Genomic DNA, 22,826 nt, shown 5'->3' on the forward strand with positions numbered 1-22,826 from the left:
TTACATAACATTACAAATTACAGTTTGAGGAAGAGAAGATGTGTGCTAAGCTGAAAAGTAAATGAGTGCTCAGAAAAGGCTACATTTCTGAAGAAACATTTCTGTTCCCAAGGAGAAGGGCTAACTACTCTAAAGCAGCATTTCAGGCAGAGAAGCAGGAATTACAAAAGCAGTCTAGGGAATGAGTCAGAAATCATGCAAATGATGCCACTATGGTAGCTAGATGGATTAAAAGCTACCAGACATGAAGGTCGTTGAGGATGGACAGTTCTTTCAATCAGTTTTTGGGCCCCCGTGTTCTATGTTCCTGGAAGTACACTAATTGTGTGGAATGGGTAACTGCATAATTGCCCAAATTAGAATCTGAAATCACATATATATGTATGTGTATGCGTATATGTATAGATGCACACGCATATGAATTATGTGTGTATATAAATATTCACCGGTAACATCATTTACAAATGGTTTGGTCAATGGTTGATAAAACACTATGTTGAAGAGAAAAGCAAATTTCCTTTATTAGAGAGAAAGACAAAAATCACACTTAAAGCCTCAAGAGAATAGTCTGAACTCCAGAAGATAAAAGGAAACAGGATACGTTTTAAGAAGAAGAGGACTATAGAGATAGGACTTTGGCTCTATGACCCATGTATGGCGGCTCAGAACCAGCTGCAACTCCATGTTAAGGGGTTCTAATGCCTTCTAATGGCCTCTGGGGACACACCCCACACACACACAACACTGAAAGCAAAAAGACATTTACATATTCACACATAAATAAAAATAATTTTAAAATATTTTTAATTGAAGAAATCTCTACCTCTTTAGTGAGATACATATTCTTGATACAGTTGTGGTAAGGCCATAGCCCCAGACAAAGAACTTACCTCTTTGAAAAGGCAAAAGATTTCACATAGTTCTAACAGCTTTGCTCACATTTAAAATATGCCCTGCTACAGGAAAATGGGAGAGTAACACATTCTTTCTTTTCCTCATTTCAGTTAGTTTTAAATAATCTATTATCAATTTGTTTCCTAAATTTTTATATATGTGTGTGTGTGCGTGTGTGTGTATGTAAGTGCATGTGTGAGTATGAGTGTGCATATATGTATGTACGATATGTGTATATTTACTTATATTTGTAATATTTACATATATGTATATAATTTACATATGTGTGTATATATTAATATAAATATACATATAGACATGATACTTTATAATAAGGAAACAGAGGTCTTGGTTGTCATGTCATTTGTTGCTCAACTGTATTTTATCACTAACAATGAACTGGATGAGATACATACAACAAAAGAAGATGAAGTGTAGATTTCTTAAAAGGAAAATATAGAATCCATGCAACGGTATGGAGGCTGACTGCTGCAAACATGTACCTCAAAAACTGGAGTTCTTTGGGATTCTTTTGCTTGAGATTGCAGGGATAAAGAGATGATCTTCAGGCATAGAATATGGGTAGATCCAATCCTGATTGACAGATGAGCTGTTAAAGTGACATTTAATGGCTTTTAACGATCATCAGCCATAATTTCAAGCATATGTATGTCCCATCTTATATACAGATGAGATGATTAATAGTTTTCTGGAAAGGTCCCTTTAAGAACAGATTGGTATTACTGTACTTGTACCTAGCAGGTATCTAAAGTGAGCATGTTCATTTCTCTATCCGCATGATATGCTAAACCACAAAGACCAGGCTGTGAGGGGTGCTAGTGGGGCTGTTAGATGTTACCATACAGGGGCAAGCTATTCAAGTGAGGTGCCCAGTTTGCCGAGCAGTGCCTTACTCATCTACCTATTAAGGATCTAGTAACAATATAATATTGGAATTTGAACATAACGGGATGCCACTGACTATATTTCTTGAGAAACAGAGAGATTCAATTTGTTCTATAAATATTATTCTCGCTAATAGATAGAGATCAATAGAAAGTAAACAATCCTGTGTACAGTCTGCAACAATGACTGGAAATTGGAATGAGCACTGAGACTTTTCTCCTACAGTCTATATTAATGTCATGCTACCCTGAGGTCAGGGAAATGTTTTCAACCTGTGTTTTACTATAAATATCTATAAAGATTTTTTCTTTAAATAAAATTACATCGTGACTGTCTCTTCTTTTCATTGTTTACCTGGCAAATATGCCAGAAGCAATGAACTTTAATATGTATCATTCCTATACTTTGTTGCTTTTTATATAGTAAAGGAAACCAAATCCTTGGGCTGTCACAACAATGACACACTCTTCTCTTGGTCTCCTCTATGTTGGTGAGACATGTAGATCCAAAAGTACCTACAAAGATCCTGATTTCTGCATGATGTATTCATTCATGTTCCAAAAGGGGGGCATATATGATGAATTCCTGTGCATCCAAGTTACATCCCTCACACGCATGTTTCTGTTAATTATTTTACTAAGAAGAGACTAATGGTATGGACACAAATAGCTTATGCTGTCCTTTTGCACATGGAATCACAAAAATTGCCAGCAACAGTCACTCCAATAGATTCGACCATTTAGCACAATTTTTCCTAGAGTATAGAACATATTGTTAATAATTATATTGTCCACAACACAGCTGCTTATCTCCAAGTAGCAAATGGTTTACAATTGTACCAGGGACTGTGTGTGGAGGAAAGAAGAGCACTATCTGAAGTCGCCACTGAAATTTCACAGGTGTTTTCCATCTTGCTTCCAATCATAGCACTCTGAGGTCTCAACTCTTCCTTATTTGAAATTCAGCCAGAGCTTGAGGAAAGAGTGAAACATAAATTATGTGAAATCTGTTTCCTTGGTGATGCTTTTATTTCAAAAGGACTATTTATCAGTTAAAGATGAACATCGGAGAAGTACTAGTTCACAAAATATGAAAGTAAAAAGTACTGTGCTATTTTATGATAGAAAGAGAGTTTCAACATATTTATGTCAAATTATTGTTTTAATAACTATTCTTAGTGGCCAGTAACGTGGCTCAGTAGGTACACAAGCTGGCTACTAAGCCTAATGACCTGAGTTTGATTGCAGGAGAGGACAAACTTCTACCAGTTGTGCTCTGGCCTCCACAAGTGAGACATACTACACATGCACACACATACTTACAGAAACAACAATCAAGCACACACACACACACACACACACACACACACACAGACACCATATAACACACAGAGACACACACAGACACCACATAACACACACACACACAGACACCACATAACACACACACACACACAGACACCACATAACACACACACACACACAGACACCACATAACACATACACACATGCACACACACCCACACACACACTAGCAAAATTAAACACAAAAACATAATTTAAATTACAAATTATTATGATTTTTGTAATACATCCCAAGGGCAAAATGGGTGAAAAAGATATAAGCCCTGGAATTAAAAAGAGGCCAGTATGACATAGGTTTTCTCCTCTGTGTTTTAAGGATCAGTACAGTTCATTTGACAGAAGGAACTTGATATTAAGGTATAAACCCGACGTGATAGAAGAAAAGGAAAAACATCTTGCCATAAGTGGTTTGGGTCCATCTTATGCATGGTGTGGTATGATACAGATAGGATACAGAAGGAAGAGAGAATACAAGGATGATTGGTACTTAGGATGAGAAACTGAAAAAGGACAAGGACAGACAAACACCATGGCATTGCAATGGCAGAGCAGAAGGTCCAGCATTTACATGGCTGGTTTCTGTGACTGCACTCAATTGACAAGTGTAAACGTGGGGTACATAATATCCTTTTTCCAAAAATGATACTTGTCTTGAGAGGAGAAAGAGAAAATCAAATTAATCTACTTACATATGCATTACAGGATTTTTAGTTTAGTCAGTCTGAGATTTTTAAACCCCATTTTTAAGAAATGCTTCTTTCCATGGTTAATCCTTAGGTGATCCCAGGACACTCACTTCAGGTGAGCTGTCTGGTGGGGATGTTTTTTAATCATGCTGTGCCATTTTGTTCAGATGCTTTTTCTATCATCAGGACCTTTTCTGAGAACTCTCTTCTCTGGAGGCTGGAGCATCAGAAGAGGAAGTCAGAAACACCCTTGTCATTTCCTTTTGTGACTAACTTCACAATCAAAGCACAGATAAAGATCAGAAGAGTCTCTTTCACCTTCCACCATCCTCCTGTATTGTCCTAGATTGTTTCTGTGGAAATTAAATGCTTTCTCTGTAACTCCCCTTGGGGTCACTTGGAAGTTACTTAGACCCTGGCTGATCTCCATTCTTGGGACTTGCATATTCATCTCCTACAGTTATGTAAGTTATTTTCAATGTTTCTCACATCCAGAACTTCTCGACCATGTCTATTTATATCATTTAGAGACATGAACCCTATAAACTACATCATCTAAATTTATTTGTCTTGTAAGTGTATGTGAAAATTACCTGATATGAGACAATCTCTAGAATTCTCTGGAAGAGAAATTCCTTCTACCCCTCTCTAGAAGGGGACTACCCTTCTAAAAACATCTGTATCCTTTTACAAGTACAGTGTCTTTATGACACGTGAATCCATAGCACCAGAGTTTTGTGGGTTCAAAGGCATCACACCATGTTTCTTGATGCAGAAAGATTAGCCTCCACTAAACTCTCTTTAAAATGCTAGCCAGATATGATTGACAATTTCTACCAGTTAGTAGTGAAGTTCTGAGGTATGTACACTATGCTTATTTTTCAAATTGAAGATTGATAAAAGAGATTAACAAACAAATAAATTACCAGGACTACTATTTCAAAATTACTGGTTACTTTTTATAAATTGAACCATGCCTAGTGGTTTTCTTTTTTGCTTTATTTCCTGTACTTTTCTGAGTTCAACTTTCACAAGAGCTTTTGGGGCTAACCTACAAGTAACATGCCAATTATTATGACTTCATGCAGAGCTGGGAGGGGGATCTAGTGTAGCCACAATGAGAACTCATGTGTACCCAGCCTGTTCTCAGGCTAATGGTTTCCTCTGTGATGTGTGGCACTCAGATCCCTATATACCAGCCAGATCTTATAACCCCAGCAAGAAGAAAAAGAATCGGTCATAGTCACAGTAAGAACTAAATTTATATCCAAAAGTGTGGAAACAGGAAGAGTGTCGTGAGGGTGATAGAGAAGTAGGAAATCTTACCGCCCATGAGCCTGCTGCCTGGCAGGAGTTTAAAGCCAGAAAATACCACCCTAGAGGAGTCCAAATCAGCTACCAATAGAGCTGCAGTGCTGAGGCAGGAAAACAAGCGAGGGAAGTAAACATGCCAAACCCTCAACCAGTCCTGGAGCACATTGCCAGTACCTCCCACTGGCCTAGGCTATTTAAAGCCAGGTGAAAGGGGTATCACAATTTAAGCTCCCCCAAAACGCAGCAGGATGGAAACTGGATTTGACCAGGGACATGTGGAGAAACGGCAGCATGGCGTGATCAGAGCCTTCTACAAGACGAACAGTTTTAGACCTGTCGAGTAAGGGCATGGATAAACTGAGACTTTTATGTAAAATCTGCTCTTGAAAACAAACTTTGATGCTAAGGGTGTTTTCCAAGTATTACCTAATAAGTTAAGAACTAGATATAATAGCTCATCTATTTTCTTTTCTGTTCTGATAAAATACTTTCACTGAGATCAACTTGAGAAAGAAAGACTTTGTTTCATCTTATACTTTTAGGTCACAGTCCATCACTGACAGAAGTCAGAGCAGGAATTCAAGGTACAGACCCAAAGGAAGGACCACATATTATTCTATGCAGGATTACTTCCAACCAGAGATGCCACATTTAGCCTAGGAAACAGAGCTAGAAACACAGAGGATGCTATTTGCTGGTTGTCCCACTCATTGCTTACTCCTAGGGTGGTGCTTAGGTAACTCATTCGTATAGCCCAGGACAATCTGCCTAGGCATAGAGCTGCTCACAGTGGCCCTTGCTGCATCAATGAGTAATCAGTATAATCTCCCAAAGATATGTTCACAGGCCACTTTGATCAAGTCAAGTCCTCAATCAAGGCTGTCCTTTCATGTCACTCTAGCCTATATCCTGTTGGCAAATAATACTAACTTTAACACAGGAATTAATTGAAGTTGTGAACTGTGGTCCTTTTCATCTGTTTGAAAGGAGTCAGCACTGGCTCCAGGTCTCAGAATTTACCTTCAGTACCATTCACACTCTTAGCTTGTATATATATCTTGTACATTCACTAACCATAGAACCTTTTTTGTTTCTATTCTTGAACAAAATTCTCTATTTCCCAGTTCAAGCATCTCTGCCCAAAAAAGTCTTCATGCACTGAGTTTTACTGACAAACAGCCACTGGTTTGAAATGATTAGTTTCCCCAAAGAGGAAGCCTTTGATCACTGAAGCCAGATCCAGCTGTGGAAATGGATGCTTTCCTACCCAGTTCTAATGTTTTCTCCTAATTGGGGCAAGAGAGACTGCCTTGGAAAGTTGACTCTTTACCTGCACACATAATACCTATGCTCACTTTCAGCTTTGCTCCATTCGATGAGCAGGCACCCACAGAGATACTGGGAAGAGATTGTTTTTGAGGCAACTGCAAAGGAAAAATGCAGCAGCTCTCAATTAAAAACTCAGCTTGATTCAGTTCCCCGCTTTCTCTCTTAAAGCCTAAAAGTCTCAAAACCTCAGGTTGTAAACAATATTATTGAATAAATTAGCACATGGCCAAAGGCAATGTGAAGACATACTATTCTCCTTTGCCCTTTCTGGGCTGATTTCAGAATCATGTCTAAGTCACTAGCATATGGATATGCAAAGGAAACTGGAGCAGTTCACACAGCTCCACATAAAGTGTCCAGAGGATTAACACGGAGTACGGATGGGATTTTTATGAAGGCAACTGGTAAGACTAGCATTTGGGAAAAGAGACAATGAAGCTGTGCTCCTAGTTGTAGTTGATTTGCACCAAGTAAGCCGTGTGAGGGAAGGGAAGAGATAAAAGAGTAAATCTCGAAGAAGTGAAACTGAACATTTCCCAACAAGGGTGGAGTGAATTCAAATCCTTGGTGTCCTCATAAAAACAAATATTTAGACTGTGTATGTATGTATGTATGTATGTATACATATATATTGAATGAAATGGAATGAATAAAGCAGCAATTTTAAAATTAATATACTCTTCTAAACTATAACAACTATTGAATAAATTTTTGATTGTTTTGTTTGGGAAGGCAATGGAGATTAGAAATGTTAACAACATATAAAAACATATAAACACATAACATGCATACACAAATGCATGTGCACGCGTGCGCACACACAAACACACACATATTTTACACACACACACACACACACACACACACACACAGGCATGTGTGTGCACATCAGTGTTTTGTATTGCCAGAAAGGGACTTTATCAAGATTTCTAGGTCCTAAATTTCATGGTACTTTAGTTTCAAATGACACATTTTCCTTTCAACATTCTTGTCTTTAAAGGCTAATGCAATGCAGTGCTCTGTTGGAAGCCAGAGTTAGGTGGGTGGAGAAATCACAGCAATTATTTCTAATTGCCACAGAAATTTTGCTTCTGTAGTAGAAGGAAGCAGGTTTAGTTGACAAGAATGTAAATCTGCTAAATAGGTGAAATACAATTAGTGGTTAGCTGAGATGCTGAGGAAAGACTTTACTTTCTAAATTGGAAGCCATATAGGCTAGCTCAGGGACTGTCCTAGTCAGTCACAGTTGACAAAGTAACATCCTTTCAAAATATATCTCAAAAGCAAGTGTTATTGGTTTATGTATTATCAAATGTACTTATTCATTAGATCCACAAGAGCTGGAGTGTTTCCAAGTATCAGTTATATATTACATGACTTTTTACATGTTGTTAAATTTATAACTCCATTCCCTTCCAAAACTAAACACTCAAAAATTTATTCAACACCTGTTAAGTGTAGATGAGTACACTAATTTTAAAATTGCTGCTTTATAATTCTATTTCATTAATGCTAAAAAGTAGATTCTTATTAGTGTTGGGATACTAAAATCTTCATCTGTAAAATGTGTATGAAATATTTCAAGCACATTGGAATCAAATGTGTATATGTGTGTGTGAGTGTGTGAGTGTGTGTGTGTGTGTGTGTGTGTGTGTGTGAACATGGGTGGACGTTTGCCATACAGTGACTGTATAAGAGGCACTGTTGATATTTCATTTTTAATACACATTTTCTCTCCCTCTCCCTCATACTTCCTTTCTATTTCTGCTTTGCTTGACTATTTTTGTAATAGCTTAAAGTATAAAATTTTAAAATAATAAGTTGAGTATATATTTGAAATTTCTCATCAAGCTATTGCCTCCCATTTCTCCTGGTTACAAAATTGACATATATAAATCAATAACTTCAAGTCTAGAAGTAAAGAAATAAACATTATTCAGTTTTGTATTTAAGTCTATAGGTCATCTGTGTTTAAACAAAAATCTAATGAAACAGTAAATCAAATGAACCTCTTTCTCTTCTACTTTTAAATTTTAAGGTAAACAATTATTTTGACTCATTAAAGACAAAACGAGAACCAGAATGTACATTTCATCAAATCTAGCTGGTAATCTTCATAGTAGCCTTCTGGGAAGATAGGCAGTATCAGACAAATGTACAGTTACAGTTGATGCTGGGACTACAATGAAATTATACATTTCTCACACCAAAATATGAAGAAGGAGGAGGAGGAGAAGGAGGAGGAGGAGGAGGAGGAGGAGGAGGAGGAGGAGGAGGAGGAGGAGGAGGAGGAGATGACACAGAGAATGAGAGGGAGAAAAGAGAAAGTTAAATTTCAAATTGTGCTACCATATATTCAATGGAGCATAATCAAACTCCTGTATATAGTCTAGTCCCTTAAAAATTTATTCCTTCCCTATCCCTAGCTCAACCAGAAACCATCAACGGTGAAGAGCTACACGTCAGCATGCCTATACCAATTTTTAAGAGTTCTTATTATGGGCTTCCTACTATTTTATTGTTGGGATGTAGGGCAGTATAGAAGGGAACAAAAAAACCTTCCGGGTCTTTCATTCTCATGAATCTACAGTCATCAATACCACTGCAAAATAAGGGTTTTTTCCCTTTATAATCAATGGCAGCATGAATTGTGTATTTCCACATGGCATCTGTGGACATCAACATGAATTCAGATGTTGGCACAGGCCATAACCATCCCTAAGGTCCTCTAGGGTAACAGGAGCATCCACATAGCATCCAGGTACAACAAGATCAAGGATACTAGCATGGCCTCATGTGGGCACCTGTCACTCACGTTAACCTCTACTTGGGGATAACACAGACCACATACAAAAACATGGCCTCTAGAAGGAACACAGACCATGGACACCCACAAGGTCTCCTATGACAGCTCAGACCACAGACACAGGTATAGTGTCAGGTGGCAACACAGACCACAGACATTCCCATGTTCTTCAGTGGTAACATGGACTACATACAACAACCTAACTCCCAGCCACAGTAGGTGCACAAACTCAGTATGGCCCTCAGCAGCAGCACAAACCTTGGACATTAACATGGCTTCAGGTGGCTGCACAAGCCACATATATCAACATGGCTCTTGGTGGCAGCATTACTTAAGGACATCAACATCAACATGGCCTCAAGGCACCAGCTGAAAAAGAAAAAGAAAAAAGGAAAGAAAAGGGACATCCACTTGGCCTTCTGTGGAAACATTATTTGCTGGCATACACATGGCCCCCTACCAAAGTCAGACTATAAAGAGCAATATGGCCCTTGGCAGTATGAATAATTTTAAAACATTAATACAACATTTAGTAAAAGGGCAGCTGGGTCACATAGAGGAATTTTACTTTTAATAGTCAAACAAACTAAGAGGAATATTTTAAATAACTTTAATTTTTAATATTTTTAAATGATTATGTTATTTATTTACATTCCAAATGTTGCTCCCTCCTAGTCCCCTTCCAAGTGTTCTTTGTCCCATCTTCCCTCCCTTTGCCTCTGAGAATGTGTCCCACCTGCCTCATACATCCTCTTTCCTTGGGGCACCAGGTCTCTACAGGGTTAGGTCCATCCTCCCCGACTGATGCTAGACACTGTTAACTAACCTGAACCCCGGGGAAGTCCTAGAGACTAAGCCACCAACCAAAGAGCATAACTATTTAATTTTTGCAGTGACTAATATATAAGTTTCTTGGAACAAGTTTTTAGCCTGAGATATTAAAAAATCTTATTTAGTGCTTCTAGTTTAACATATGATTTAATGTGTCCCACCTTATAGATGAGAAATTGAGTCTCACAGAATGTGGATAGTTTGTCCAAGTGTAAAAAAAATGATCCACTGTGGAATAAGAATTAATGTCTAGGTCAACTCAGTTCTAAAAGCATAAGTTTTCAGGTAAATTATGTTAACTATGCAAAGGAGCTCTGAACAAATAATACAACATTATAACAATATATTACATAACATACAAGACACTTATTATCACTGTATACATTTTATATTGCCCCTACTTGTATGCATTATTTGTTTTCATTTCTTTTGGAAGAAGGTCTTAAGTATGCTAGATACCCTCAAATTTCCTATGGAGGCATATGTGGTGTTTGAATGAGACATATCCATAGAGACTCTGGCATTTGAATACTTGGTCCACAGTTGCTGTTGCTGTTTAAAGAGACTTATGTGTTACAGACTGGCCAGAGGAAATACATCACTGGAGACTGGCTTTGAGGTTAAAATCTGTGCACTAATTTCAGTTCAATCTCTACTTCCTTCCTTGTATTTGAAGATAGGAACATTCAAGTTCTTGTTCCCGCTGATCTACCCACCGTCTGCCACCTATCACCTGCCACGCCTCTCCAACATGATGGATTGTTATTTTTGGAACCATAAATCCAAACAATTTCTTCTATAAGTTGCTTCTAGTCATGGTATTTTATCATGGAACCAGAAATGTTAATTAATACAGCAAGTACGATCTCAGTCTCCTGATCTTCCTTCCTTCATGTCCTGAGTGCTAAGATTACAAATGTCTGTCATCACACCCAGTTTTATGTGGTACCTGGGAGAGAACCCAGGGTTTTGTGCATAGTACTCAAGTAGTCTATATACTAGACTACATCCAGTCTCGTTATATAAGATCATATTGATCTCCACTTCACACAAGAGAATGAGACACAGATGTTAGTTGCTGCTCCAATCTCGGTTCAGCTGTCTTCACTGTGCCACTAAGCTGTTGTGTAAGAAGCCACCAGGTGCCTAGTGTCCTCATAGATATAACTGATAGGAACAAGTGTCCCTGATCTGACCCTGTGCTGATGTCATATTCAATAATTAACACTACTGATTACTTTAGAACTTAACTCCTTTTTTATTTGGCTATTTTATTTACATTTCAAATGCTATCCCCCTTCCTGGTTTCCCCTCCATCAACCCCCTATCATTCCTCTCTCCCACTGCTTGTATGAGGGTGCTCACCCACCTACCCACCACTCCCACCTCACTGTCCTAGCGTTCCCCTACATCGGGGTATAGAGCCTCCACCAGACCAAGGTCCCCTCTCCCACTTATATCAAATAAGGCCATCTTCTGGTAAATATGCAGCTGGAGCCATGGCTCCCTCCATGTGTACTCTTTGGTTGGTGGTTTAGTCCCTGCGAGCTCTGGGGGGGATCTGGTTAGTTGATATTGTTATTCTTCCTATGGGTTTGCAAACTCCTTCAGCTCTTCCAGTCCTTTCTCTAATTGCTCCATAGGGGTCCCAGTGCTCAGTTCTATGGTTGGCTGCAAGCATCGACATCTGTTTTGGTCAGGCTCTGAAAGAGCCTCTCAGGAGACAGCTATATTCCTGTCACCAAACATTTCTTAGCATCAGCAATAGTGTCTGGGTTTGGTGTCTGCAGATGGGATGGATCTCCAGGTGGGGCAGTCTGCTTGGCCTTTCCCTTAGTCTCTGCTCCACTCTACCCATGCCTCTCCATCTTTATTCCAGCTTGACTCTGTCAGAGTAGTATTGTCTGAAATTCTTCAGAGATTTCCTAATTAGTTTGCCTAATTTCCCTGTGACGCACTTTTCACACAGCAGCCTGACCGAATTTACCTGCACTGTGAATGTAATGATGCCACGTTGACACACAGAAATCCCAAATAGGGTTTCAGATGTCTCCGAAACTCTTTTTTTATTAGCCTCTGTGAGTTCAGCACATCTGATGCCCTCCTGCTTTGATTGCATCAAGAGTCCTCTTTCCTTCCTTCCCATGTGTCCTGCCACAGCTTCCTTCATCTTCAAACAATAGCCTGGATCTTTTCTGCCTTAAGGCATTTTCATTGACACATACAGTCTGAACAACACCCAAGTGAATTCCAGTCTTAGCATAAAACTATTTGATATTTGTTTGCTTAGTACTTTTATTCTTTAACTTCTTTTGGTTCTCTTTATTTTTTTCGTTCTTCACAGTCCAAAGCTAATCTTGCTTTATGGTTTTTGCCTAAACATTTTCTTTAGATTTGTTAACATTTCTCTTTTTCTTTTATATTTTCTTTTATTGGATATTTTCTTTATTTACATTTCAAATATTATCCCCTTTCCAGGTTTTCCCCTTGGAAACTCCCCATTTCATCCCAGCCTCTATGAGGTTGCTCCTCTATCCCTTTCACTCCCTCCTACCTCCCCACCCTGGCATTCCCCTACGCTGGGACATCAAGCCTTCACAGGAGCAAGGCCCTCTCCTCCCATTGATGCCCTACAAGGCCCATCCTCTGCTTATGTGGCTGGAGACATGGGTCATACCATGTGTACTCTTTGGTTGGTGGTTTAGTCCCTGGGAACTCTTGAATGTCTGGTTGGTTTATATTGTTCTTCTTCCTTTGGGGTTGCAAACCCCCTCAGCTATCTCATTCTTTTCTCTAATTCCTCCATTGGGGATCCTTTCTCAGTCCAATGGTTGGCTGTGAGCATCTGCCTCTGGATTTGCCAGTTTCTAGCAGAGCCTCTGAGGAGACTGCTGTATCAGGCTCCTGTCAGCATGCACTTCTTGATATCCCCAATAGTGACTGGGTTTGGTGACTGCTGTGGGATGGATCCCCATGTGTTACAGTCTCTGGATGGCCTTTCTTTCATGCTCTGCTCTACACTTTGTCTCTGTATTTCCTCCTGTGAGTATTTTGTTCTGCCTTCTAAGAAGGACTGTAGTATCAACACTTTGGTCTTTCTTCTTCTTAACTTCATGTGGTCTGAAAATTGCATCTTGGGTATTCCATGCTTTGGAGCTAATATCTACTTATTAGTGATTATATATCCCATGTGCTTTTTTCTGATTGGGTTACCTCACTCAGGATAGTTTGTGGTTTCATTCTTTTGCCTAAGAATTTCATGGGGCCATAGTTTTTTATAGCTTAGTAGTACTCCATTGTGTAGATGTACCAGATTTTCTGTAGCTATTCCTCTGTTGAAGGGCATCTGGGTTCATTCCAGCTTCTGGCTATTATAAAAAAGGCTGCTGTGAACATAGTGGAGCACGTGTCTTTGTTATATGTTGCAGCATCTTTTGGGTGTATGCCCAGGAAGCAGCAAGGAGTTCTAGGGGAGGTATGAGCCACCTCTGCTTCCTTAAGTGCTGCTTCTTAGTGTCGGCAACACTGTTCAAGAAAGCCCTCACCATATCAACATCTATTTGCCCAGTAAATGAATCCAGAAATAGACACATACAAACAGCACAAAAATTGTAACTGTTTTATAGCATTTAATTCCTTTGAAGAAACTTACGCTTACTCAGAGTTTGAAGATTCAGATGAAAACACAGGTATGGGAATGCCTCAAGTAATCACAACCCTTTTTGTCTTATTTAGAACAAGAACAGTCCTAATCCCTTCACTTGAAGATCTGTGGTAGTTATGTAAAAGCAAACTTCCTCAGTTTTAGAAGAAAGATGTGAGTCTGAGCATCTGTGTGTATTGATGGTTTTGCCCAAGAGAACGTTTCTTTAGTGAGATGACAAAAATAATTTTTCTTTGTGCTTTTAGAATGCCAATATATTTGAAGAGAAATTACTGAATATGTAACTCAAACCAATTGTGCTGGGTTTTGTCAACTTTACACAGCTGCAGTAATCTGAGAAAAAGAAAACTTCATTGAGAAATTTCCTCCTGTAGTTTGGCTCATAGACATAACAGTGGAAATTTTCTTGATGGATTGATGTAGGAGGGTCCAGCTCACTAAGAGTGATGCTATCTCAGGGAAGGTGCTAATGCATGTTATATAGAAGCAGTATTCATCCCTGGTCTCTGCTTCAGTTCTTGCCTCTGATTCATGGATTCCCTACCCTAACTTCTAAGTAATGAACTGTAAGTTTTAAGGTAAAATAAACATTTTACATCAATAAGCTTTGGTTGATTTTCCTCTTTGTTTTTGTTTTTTGAAACGGGATCAAAATTTGATGTTTTAAGACAGGACTTGGAAGGAAGCTAGCCTTAAACTCAGAGAGATCTCCCTCCCTCTGCTTCCTGGGTATAGGAATTAAAGATATGCCATACCCTGCTCTGTTTCCAAGTTGCTTTTGGTTATGGTGTTTATTATACCAATAGAAAGCAAACTAAGATACTAACTTTACAACAATTTTTTTAACTTGGCATTCCATTTCCACACCATATTTATCTACATATTTTGTGGCTTGGGAATGAAATCCCTCTGATTATCTACTAGGTCCCCAGCCAGTACTGTTATTGGAAATGATTATAGGACATTATGGAGGTGTATCCCTTCTGAAAAAAAGTATACCACTGGGCATGGACTTTGTGGGATGTTCATGGAATAGCTAGGATCAGGCTTTGAGAGATTTTAGTACAGTACCACTTACTTTGTTCAGATAAAATATGATCAGTCAGCATCATGACTCACAGGTTGGCCTCATGCTTCTGCTGCTGTGACTTTCCCATCTAATGAGCAGTATTCACTCTGGAAGTAGAAGCCAAAGTAAAATTTTTCTGTATAAGTTATTTTTATTAGGATATTCTGTCACTACAGCAGAAAAGTAATGAATACTACATGTTCCTTGCTTTGTTTAAAAATAACTTGTCTATTATGACAAGATGCAAATCAAAATACATTTGTTTACACACATGTTTAGTATGTATACTGAATATATAACTAGTTCATTGACATACAGTTATTCTTGAATTGCATGTTCATGTCAACTGCATGTACAGTTCAAAAAATTATGTGACCCTGTCCACAGATATCTTTCTGTATAATAATGGGAACAGTTCGACTTTTTTAAACAAAGAAGCTGGAAAAAAGAGACAAAATATCTGTGAAGTTTTACTTGTGAGCTTGAGAACATGGATAAAGTACATTGCTAGAGAACACTGCTCTAAAGCATCAAAAATTAGATTTGACTGACGGAGAGAAAAGTGGAAATCAACTGGGAAAATCTGTAAAGGGAGCCTAAGACAAGAGATAAATTACCTCTTTCTTTTCTGCCCCCGCCATACCATCCAGACTGAGAAAGACCCTGAAACTCCAGGGCCACGTGAGCCATGGCCTCAGTCTCATCCCTAAGCACCGCAAGCACCCAGGAGGCCACCAGAATGCAGGAGGCGTGCATCACACAGGACCAACTTTGACAAATATCATCCAGGTTACTTCGGGAAAGTTGGTATGAGCATTACCACTTGAAGAGGAACCAGAGCTTCTGCCCAACTGTCAACCTGGATAAATTATGGACATTGGTCAGTGAGCAGACACAGATCAATGCAGCAAAAAACAAAAGTGGAGCTACTCCCATCACTGATGTTGTTCAATTAGGCTACTACAAAGTTCTGGGGAATGGGAAGCTCCCTAAGCAAACTGTCATCATGAAGGCCAAATTCTTCAGCAGAAGAGCTGAAGAGAAAATTAAGGGTGTTGGAGGTGCCTGTGTTCTGGTGGCTTATAGCCACTTTGGAGGTTAATTAAAGGTTAATATTTTCTGTAGGGAGCTGCGACGTGCATGCCCCAAAGATGGTGCTGGCTTCCGCCTTCCACCCTCCAGTCGGTGAGCGCTCCTTGTAATAAACAAGTCCTTACTTGACTATGTCTGCCTTGCCTGCTAGCTTCCGCATAGTGACAGCCTGTCTGTATGACCCACATGGCATGCTGAGGTTGGTCAGCGTTAGGTATTTAAGCTGATGTAGGGCGTTCCCCAGGGAGAGAGTAAGCTTATATCAAGGATCCTGAATAAACTGCATGAAGAAGATCTCTGCTAGTCGTGTCTTCCTTGCTGGTTGAGGATGGGCGCAGCAATTTTCCATGAAAAAAATAAAAGAGAAAGATAAATTACACCTTCCTACATGTGTATTTCCATAAATGTGCACAAATTTGCTCAGCTAAGCACACATAAATAACCGTCCATCGTCCTCCATTCTCTAGTGAGCTTCCTTTCCCATTAGGATTTTCTCAATATACCCCTCACCTTCCAGACCTAAGTTCTTTGCAAAGATTGGAGTGATACAGTGCTAAGTGCATAGAGGTGGATTGTCAATGAAACCAGAAATGGAAATGGATTTTCCCAAATCCATTATGGCAACAACTCACACCAACCTTGATAGGGCTTCATTCATGAGCAAGAAAGTCATGGTTAGCTTTTTTCACCTTGTTTCTGTGGTTTGTTGTTCAACTCATAGAAGAGAATGTAATGCACCTTTGTTACTTTTACATAAAAGCCAATTGAAGGTAGATATCATATCGAGCTTTGGTTATCTGTTCAACACGTGCAGCTCCCTCTCAGTTTTATGACACCAGTAAGAATATTCAGAGAAACTGCCATTGTACACTTCTGCTCTGAGATTGTCATGCTCATCAGAAAGACAATGCTGGGCTGATTCCACTTGTCAGGCAACTTCAATAGTGAGATAGAGCTGATGTCACTTACCAACTTTGAACTCAGGTTCATTATTAATATGAAGATTCTCTAGATCGTCAGTGAGTACTCATTGTTAGACATGAAGAAGAGATCAGACATACTGATACTAACAATGAGAACCAAACAAATATGCCAGAATACATTCATTTAATGCATAATCTGCAAAGAAGAATATCTGATTCTCAAAATGGGACTAGAACCACTTTTTAAAATATGTATTTAGACTGGTTTAGAAGAAGTTAGGGCCAGAAAAATGCTCAGTGAATAATGACTTTCGTAGTGCATGCCTAGTGACTAGAGTTCAAGATGCCAAGATAAGAAAGAAGCTACTTCATGCTGTTTCTTCTGAACTCCACCCACTCATCGATAGCATCCCAAGAAAATACACACACATACACAGATACAGACACACACAGACACACACACACACACACACAAATACAAACACACACACACTATGCATCAGGCACATAAACATGTACATACACAAACATAATAGTAATAATGATGATGATGATGATGACGATATGAACATTTTAAAACAATAAAAATGCTATACAGAAGCCACTTTTCTTCTTCCAATCTTATTTCTAACAAGTAATTATTGGTAATAAGGTTATTCTGATTGTAACTACTTGGCCAGAAATTAATATTAGAAATTAACTAGAGCCTGGGCATAGCAACTCTATTTCTTTTTTCACTTCAAAGAAATGTAAAAAGTAAATGAAAAAATGAATAATATAGGTGTGACACAGCACATCTCTAATCCCAGCATTCAGTAGGCAGAAGCAAAAAGATCACTATGAATTTACGGCCAGTTTGATCTACATAGCAAAAGGCATGGCTATATAATGAGACTCTAAATAGGAAAAAAGTTGTATAAGATACCATAAAAGATTTTTTTTAATTTTTAATATTTTATTTCTATTTGTGTGTGTATATGTTTTTGTGAGGGTGTGTGTGGGAGGGTGTGTGTGTGTGTGTGTGTGTGTGTGTGTGTGTGTGTGCGTGAATGCATACGCATGTGCACAATTGTGCATATATATAGCCTACCTGTGCACAGATACCTGCAAAGGGTATTTGATCTCTCTGGAGCTGAAAGGAATTTGTAAGCTGCCCAATTTGTTTCTGGTAATTGACCTCAGCTTCTCCACAAGAGCAGAAAGGACTCCTAACCACTAAGCCAGTCCATCAGCCTCAGTTAAAGAGAATATCTTTGTTGTTGTTGCTGTTGTTGCTGTTGTTGTTATTGGATAATTTTTACTTACATTTCAAATGTTACCCCCTTTCCTGGTTTCCTGTCCATAAACCTCCTATCCTATCTCATTCCACTTCTTCTATGAAGTGTGTCTTTGTATTTGTGTGTGTGTGTGTGTATGTGCATGTGTGTGTGTGTGTGTGTGTCTGTGTCTATGTATGTGTGTGTATTTTCCTGGGATGCTATCGATGAGTGGGTGGAGTTCAGAGGAAACAGCATGAAGTAGCTTCTTTCTTATCCCCCCCAACAACCCCACCTTCCAAACTTCCCACCCTGACATTCCCTTACACTAGGAGGTCCAGTCTTGGCAGGACCCAGGTCTAGGCCATCCTCTGTTGTATATGCAGCTAGAGCCATGGGTCAGTCATGTGTACTCTTACTCATGTTTGTTTAGTGCCTGAGAGCTCTGGTTGGTTGGTATTGTTGTTCTTATGGGGTTGCAAGCCCCTTCAGCTCCTTCAATCCTTTCTTAAAGTGAATATCTAAAGAGTAATCTCAGGATTGATTTGTCCAATATGAAAATAATAATAGGCTCCAAGTTGAATACACTTCTTTTGAGGAAGAAAATAGATGCTTTCAATATTTAAGTTCTGTCTAGTATGTCAATGATTAAATCACACTAATGTAGATGCAGACATTTTACTTATTAATATTACTGCAATTAGATGACTCTATGGAATTAAATCTTTCTTACCTGTTACTAATAGCTACAAAATAATTAAGAAATAGCATTCATTTATGTTGACAGATGAAAAACCTGTTGTTATAGTTCTAGTTAGAAAAAATCCTTTAAAATCAGTTTAAAATTTGAAGAGATGGGAAAACACCTCAAAACAATATATTTGCTAAAATCTATGATCAAGAACTGACATGGAAAAATAACCACTGTCCTATAAGGAGAGTATTCAACTTAATTAACATGTACATACCAGGACAGATTACATGGAATTTTCTAGGCTACAACCCTAAAATGTTTTGGAAATTCCATTAACAATAATACAAAATGTGAACAATCATATTCACAATGACTTCAAGATGACTAAGCCTAATATCCTCCTAACAGGTAGATAAACAAAGTGAGATGCAAACAATGGAGGATCATCAGACATGGGTTGGCGAGGGATGAGTGTCTTGTACAAGCTGTGATAGAGAAAATATCTAAAAAGCTGTTAAGTGAAAAAAGATAGGGTCACACAAATACTTCTGATTCCCTTAACTGTAGTAGCCAAAGTAAAATCTATAGAAATTGAATGTAGATCCATGATTTCCCAAGGCTGAGTGGGAAGGGAAGATGAGAGCTGCCGGCTCATACCTATACTATTTTTCTAAGCCAAATTTGTTCTGAAATTAATGATGAAAATCTCTAAAATCCACAGAATGGCAGGACTTAAAAGGGTAAATGTTATGGCTTATGAATTATGTCTTAGTAATCTCAGAAGAGAAATAAACAAGGGTAAGAAATGATGTCTCTCTGTGTTGGATGATAGGAAGAACCTCGTGGATTCTTGGAATTTCAATTTTTCTAGTAAATGCTTCAGCTATTTCTATAAAAAGGTCGTTTTTTGTAAGACATGTTTAAACTTTAAAAAAGTTTTGTAAGACATGACAACTTTTCTATGTTGTCAAGAATATAAAGATTTTTATTAAATGTCACATTTCTTTCTTATAATTTAAGGTGTCACTTGTAACGTAGCTAAAAGTTTTTGGTATTAGTTCTGATAAATTGACAGGATATAGACCCATATATTTATAAGCAATGTTATGATCCATGAATTTTTTTCTCATGATATTTCTGTTGCTATGATAAACACCATGGTTAAAAGCATCTTGAAGGATAAAAAGTTTAGTAGGCTTATAGTGTTCTGTTAACATGGATAGAAGCCCTAGCAGGAACCAAGGTAGGAATCTGGAGGTAACACCAGAAGCAGGGATCACAGAGAAACACTACTAATTTGTTTATTTCACCTACCTTGCCCACCTAACATTTTCATCCATCACATGCTTGGAGATGGAATTTCTCACAGTAGGCTGGGCCTTCATATATCTTTGAAGGAACTAAAAAGATGCCTCTCAGACATGGTCTGAGACCAGTCAGAAGGATTTAATTTCTCTGTTGAGGTACCATTTTCCTAGGTGAGCCAAGATGACAATGGAAAATATGACAAATATACATAAGAATAAGACAATAAATATAACTATTATGCCACAACTTTAAGTATTTGCCATTATTGGTTTTGAGGAGTATTTTACCCCAACTTTTTAATAAATTTTTAATACTACAACTAACTATACTCGATCTTCTGTGTGCTAGATATTTTAAAAATATGTCCCCTTATTTAACAGAGTCTGACGACTCAGACTCTACTAGTCATCATCCTCTGCTCTCCTCCTAGGAGTATGACTGATGTTATAACCTGGAGACTATGATGTGCTTGTAGGCATCGCTTCATCAAACTGACTACCAATACTTTGGGTAAATAGCTAGCAATAGATTGCTGGACCACGTTGTATTCTTTTTGCTGTTTTTATTGTTGTTTGTTTTTTGTTTTGAAGAGAATCTATGTCGTTTTCCTTTATGATCATGCTCATTTACATTACAACCAATAGTGACAGGCTTTCCATTCTCCACAGAAAGTTGGGTTTTTTGTTTTGTTTTGTTTTGTTTCCAGATTTGTTTCACTTATTAGTACGGATTTACCAGTAACATGGAATCATTCCAACTTTATTATACATTCATGTAATATATATATATATATATATATATATATATATATATATATATATAACAAATAAGTTAGTTTCTAAGTTCTGAGATATTGCCATTGCATTTGAAGGTATTCAAAACCTCATGTTTGAATGAACACAAATAATTTTGGAATGCTATGGAGTATATATAAAAGTTTCACTTCTACTGTGTTACATGCACTTCCACACAGATTATATCACTGACTTAATTCAGCCCAAATCATTTCTCCTTACATTTTCTGGGGTTTCACCGTGTTTCCAGTCTTCTCTCCAAGTCTCTGTCTTGTTCTTAATTACAGCTTCAAAAAACATCTATGCCATATTCAATCCCCACTGTTGTGCCAAAGGAAAGGAGGTTTTGGGATGGGGATTGAAGCTCTGTGTCCCCATCACACCCTCAGTGACAAATGATGGGAACCTGATGAACGATTGCCTTTGCTTCTCTTGACGGAAGTATTGAAGAACTAATCTCTCAGAGTTGGCGCTGCCATATCTCAAAAGTCAAGTTACTTTTTTTAAGCTTGAGAACTAGTTTAAAACTTTCCTGGAGCTAGAAGTTTGCTTCTAGGAAAATAGACATAAACAACTTTTTTACTTTGGATTGTGAAGGATTAATTAGACATCCAATTCTTGTTCAAAATCCAATTATCGAATATATCATGGATGCAGAATTTTTGCACATGCTTGGTCACTACTCTTTGCCCTTCTCAGTCTTATTGACTTCAATTTTATTTTAAAGGTGCACTTGTTTGTATGTATATGCACATGTGTATGTGTAGGTTTAAGTGTATATGTATATGTATGTTAGTGTCCCTGAAATCCTGAGAGTGGATCAGATCCCATGGGTCCTGTAGTTACAGGTGGTTGTGAGCTGTCCAACATGGATAGATGCTGGAAATCAAACTCTAGTTCTAAAAAGAAAAGATGATTTTTACCTGCTGATCTTTATTCAAGAACCTATAATTTAATTAAAATAATAAAAGAGACCTTATCAGATTTTTATTGCTTTCTTGATTTGAATGTATAATCCCCCTCAAATCAACACATATGAATTCACCTTATGCTATCTATCATCTTCAATTAGTCCATGGAACTTACAGATACACTTAGTCAGGAATCTCATCATAGCTGTAGCAGCCTATCACTGGTTATCAGAAACATGGTAGGACATTTTAAAAAAACATTTTCAAAACAGATTATCTAACGTCTATATATCTATGATCATCAGTCAGATTAAACTGTAAAATCCGTACAAATCATTTTGCCAATTTCTTGTGTCTCGATGTTCTCTGAAAATGACAATCATATATCATAATAATGCACATCAATTTTCTCATGTGAATATAGTTGTAAAACCTACATAATATTTTAACAACTGCATCATGGAAGTAGATAAGAAATACATTGATATTATCAAAATATGAAATATCAAAATGAAACAACAAAGTAGCATTGGTGTAATTCAAATAACTTTTCCAAGTTGGGAGAATATGCTTTAGACTATAAACTACACTGTAATATTTAACTTACTTAATAATAAATAAGATTATTTTATTAGGTACTCTCATTTCCTTTTTTCTCTTAACGATATTAAATACAATTTTTGGAATTCTATTCCTTGTTATAATATTATTATGGTTGTTTTGATTCATATAATGACTTTAGGGCTCTTTATTTTTATCAAGTACCAAACTGCCTTTGTAGAATGCATGTTGGATCACACATTAAATCTCATATTTTACCCAAAAGAACTAAAGAATGAGAATGCCAATATTCTCTATCTACCTTTCAAAAGGAATCTACAATGTCACATTAAATTAAAAGTTGGAAAGGAATTTTTATTAAGCTCATTTTCCAGATGATAAAACTAAGTTTCTGAGTGAATCAATGATGTTTTAGCAGCAAACC

At 37.8% G+C, this 22,826-nt stretch overlaps 1 pseudogene; it reads left to right on the plus strand.

Annotated features, from left to right (window-relative positions):
• The first annotated feature begins 5,412 nt into the window (after positions 1-5,412).
• Positions 5,413-15,965, plus strand: Rpl27a-ps5 (ribosomal protein L27a, pseudogene 5; annotated as a pseudogene).
• The last annotated feature ends 6,861 nt before the right edge of the window (positions 15,966-22,826 follow it).

The sequence above is a fragment of the Rattus norvegicus genome, chromosome 4 (assembly GCF_021556685.1).
Source record: "Rattus norvegicus strain SHRSP/BbbUtx chromosome 4, alternate assembly SHRSP_T2T, whole genome shotgun sequence".
NCBI lineage: Eukaryota > Metazoa > Chordata > Mammalia > Rodentia > Muridae > Rattus > Rattus norvegicus.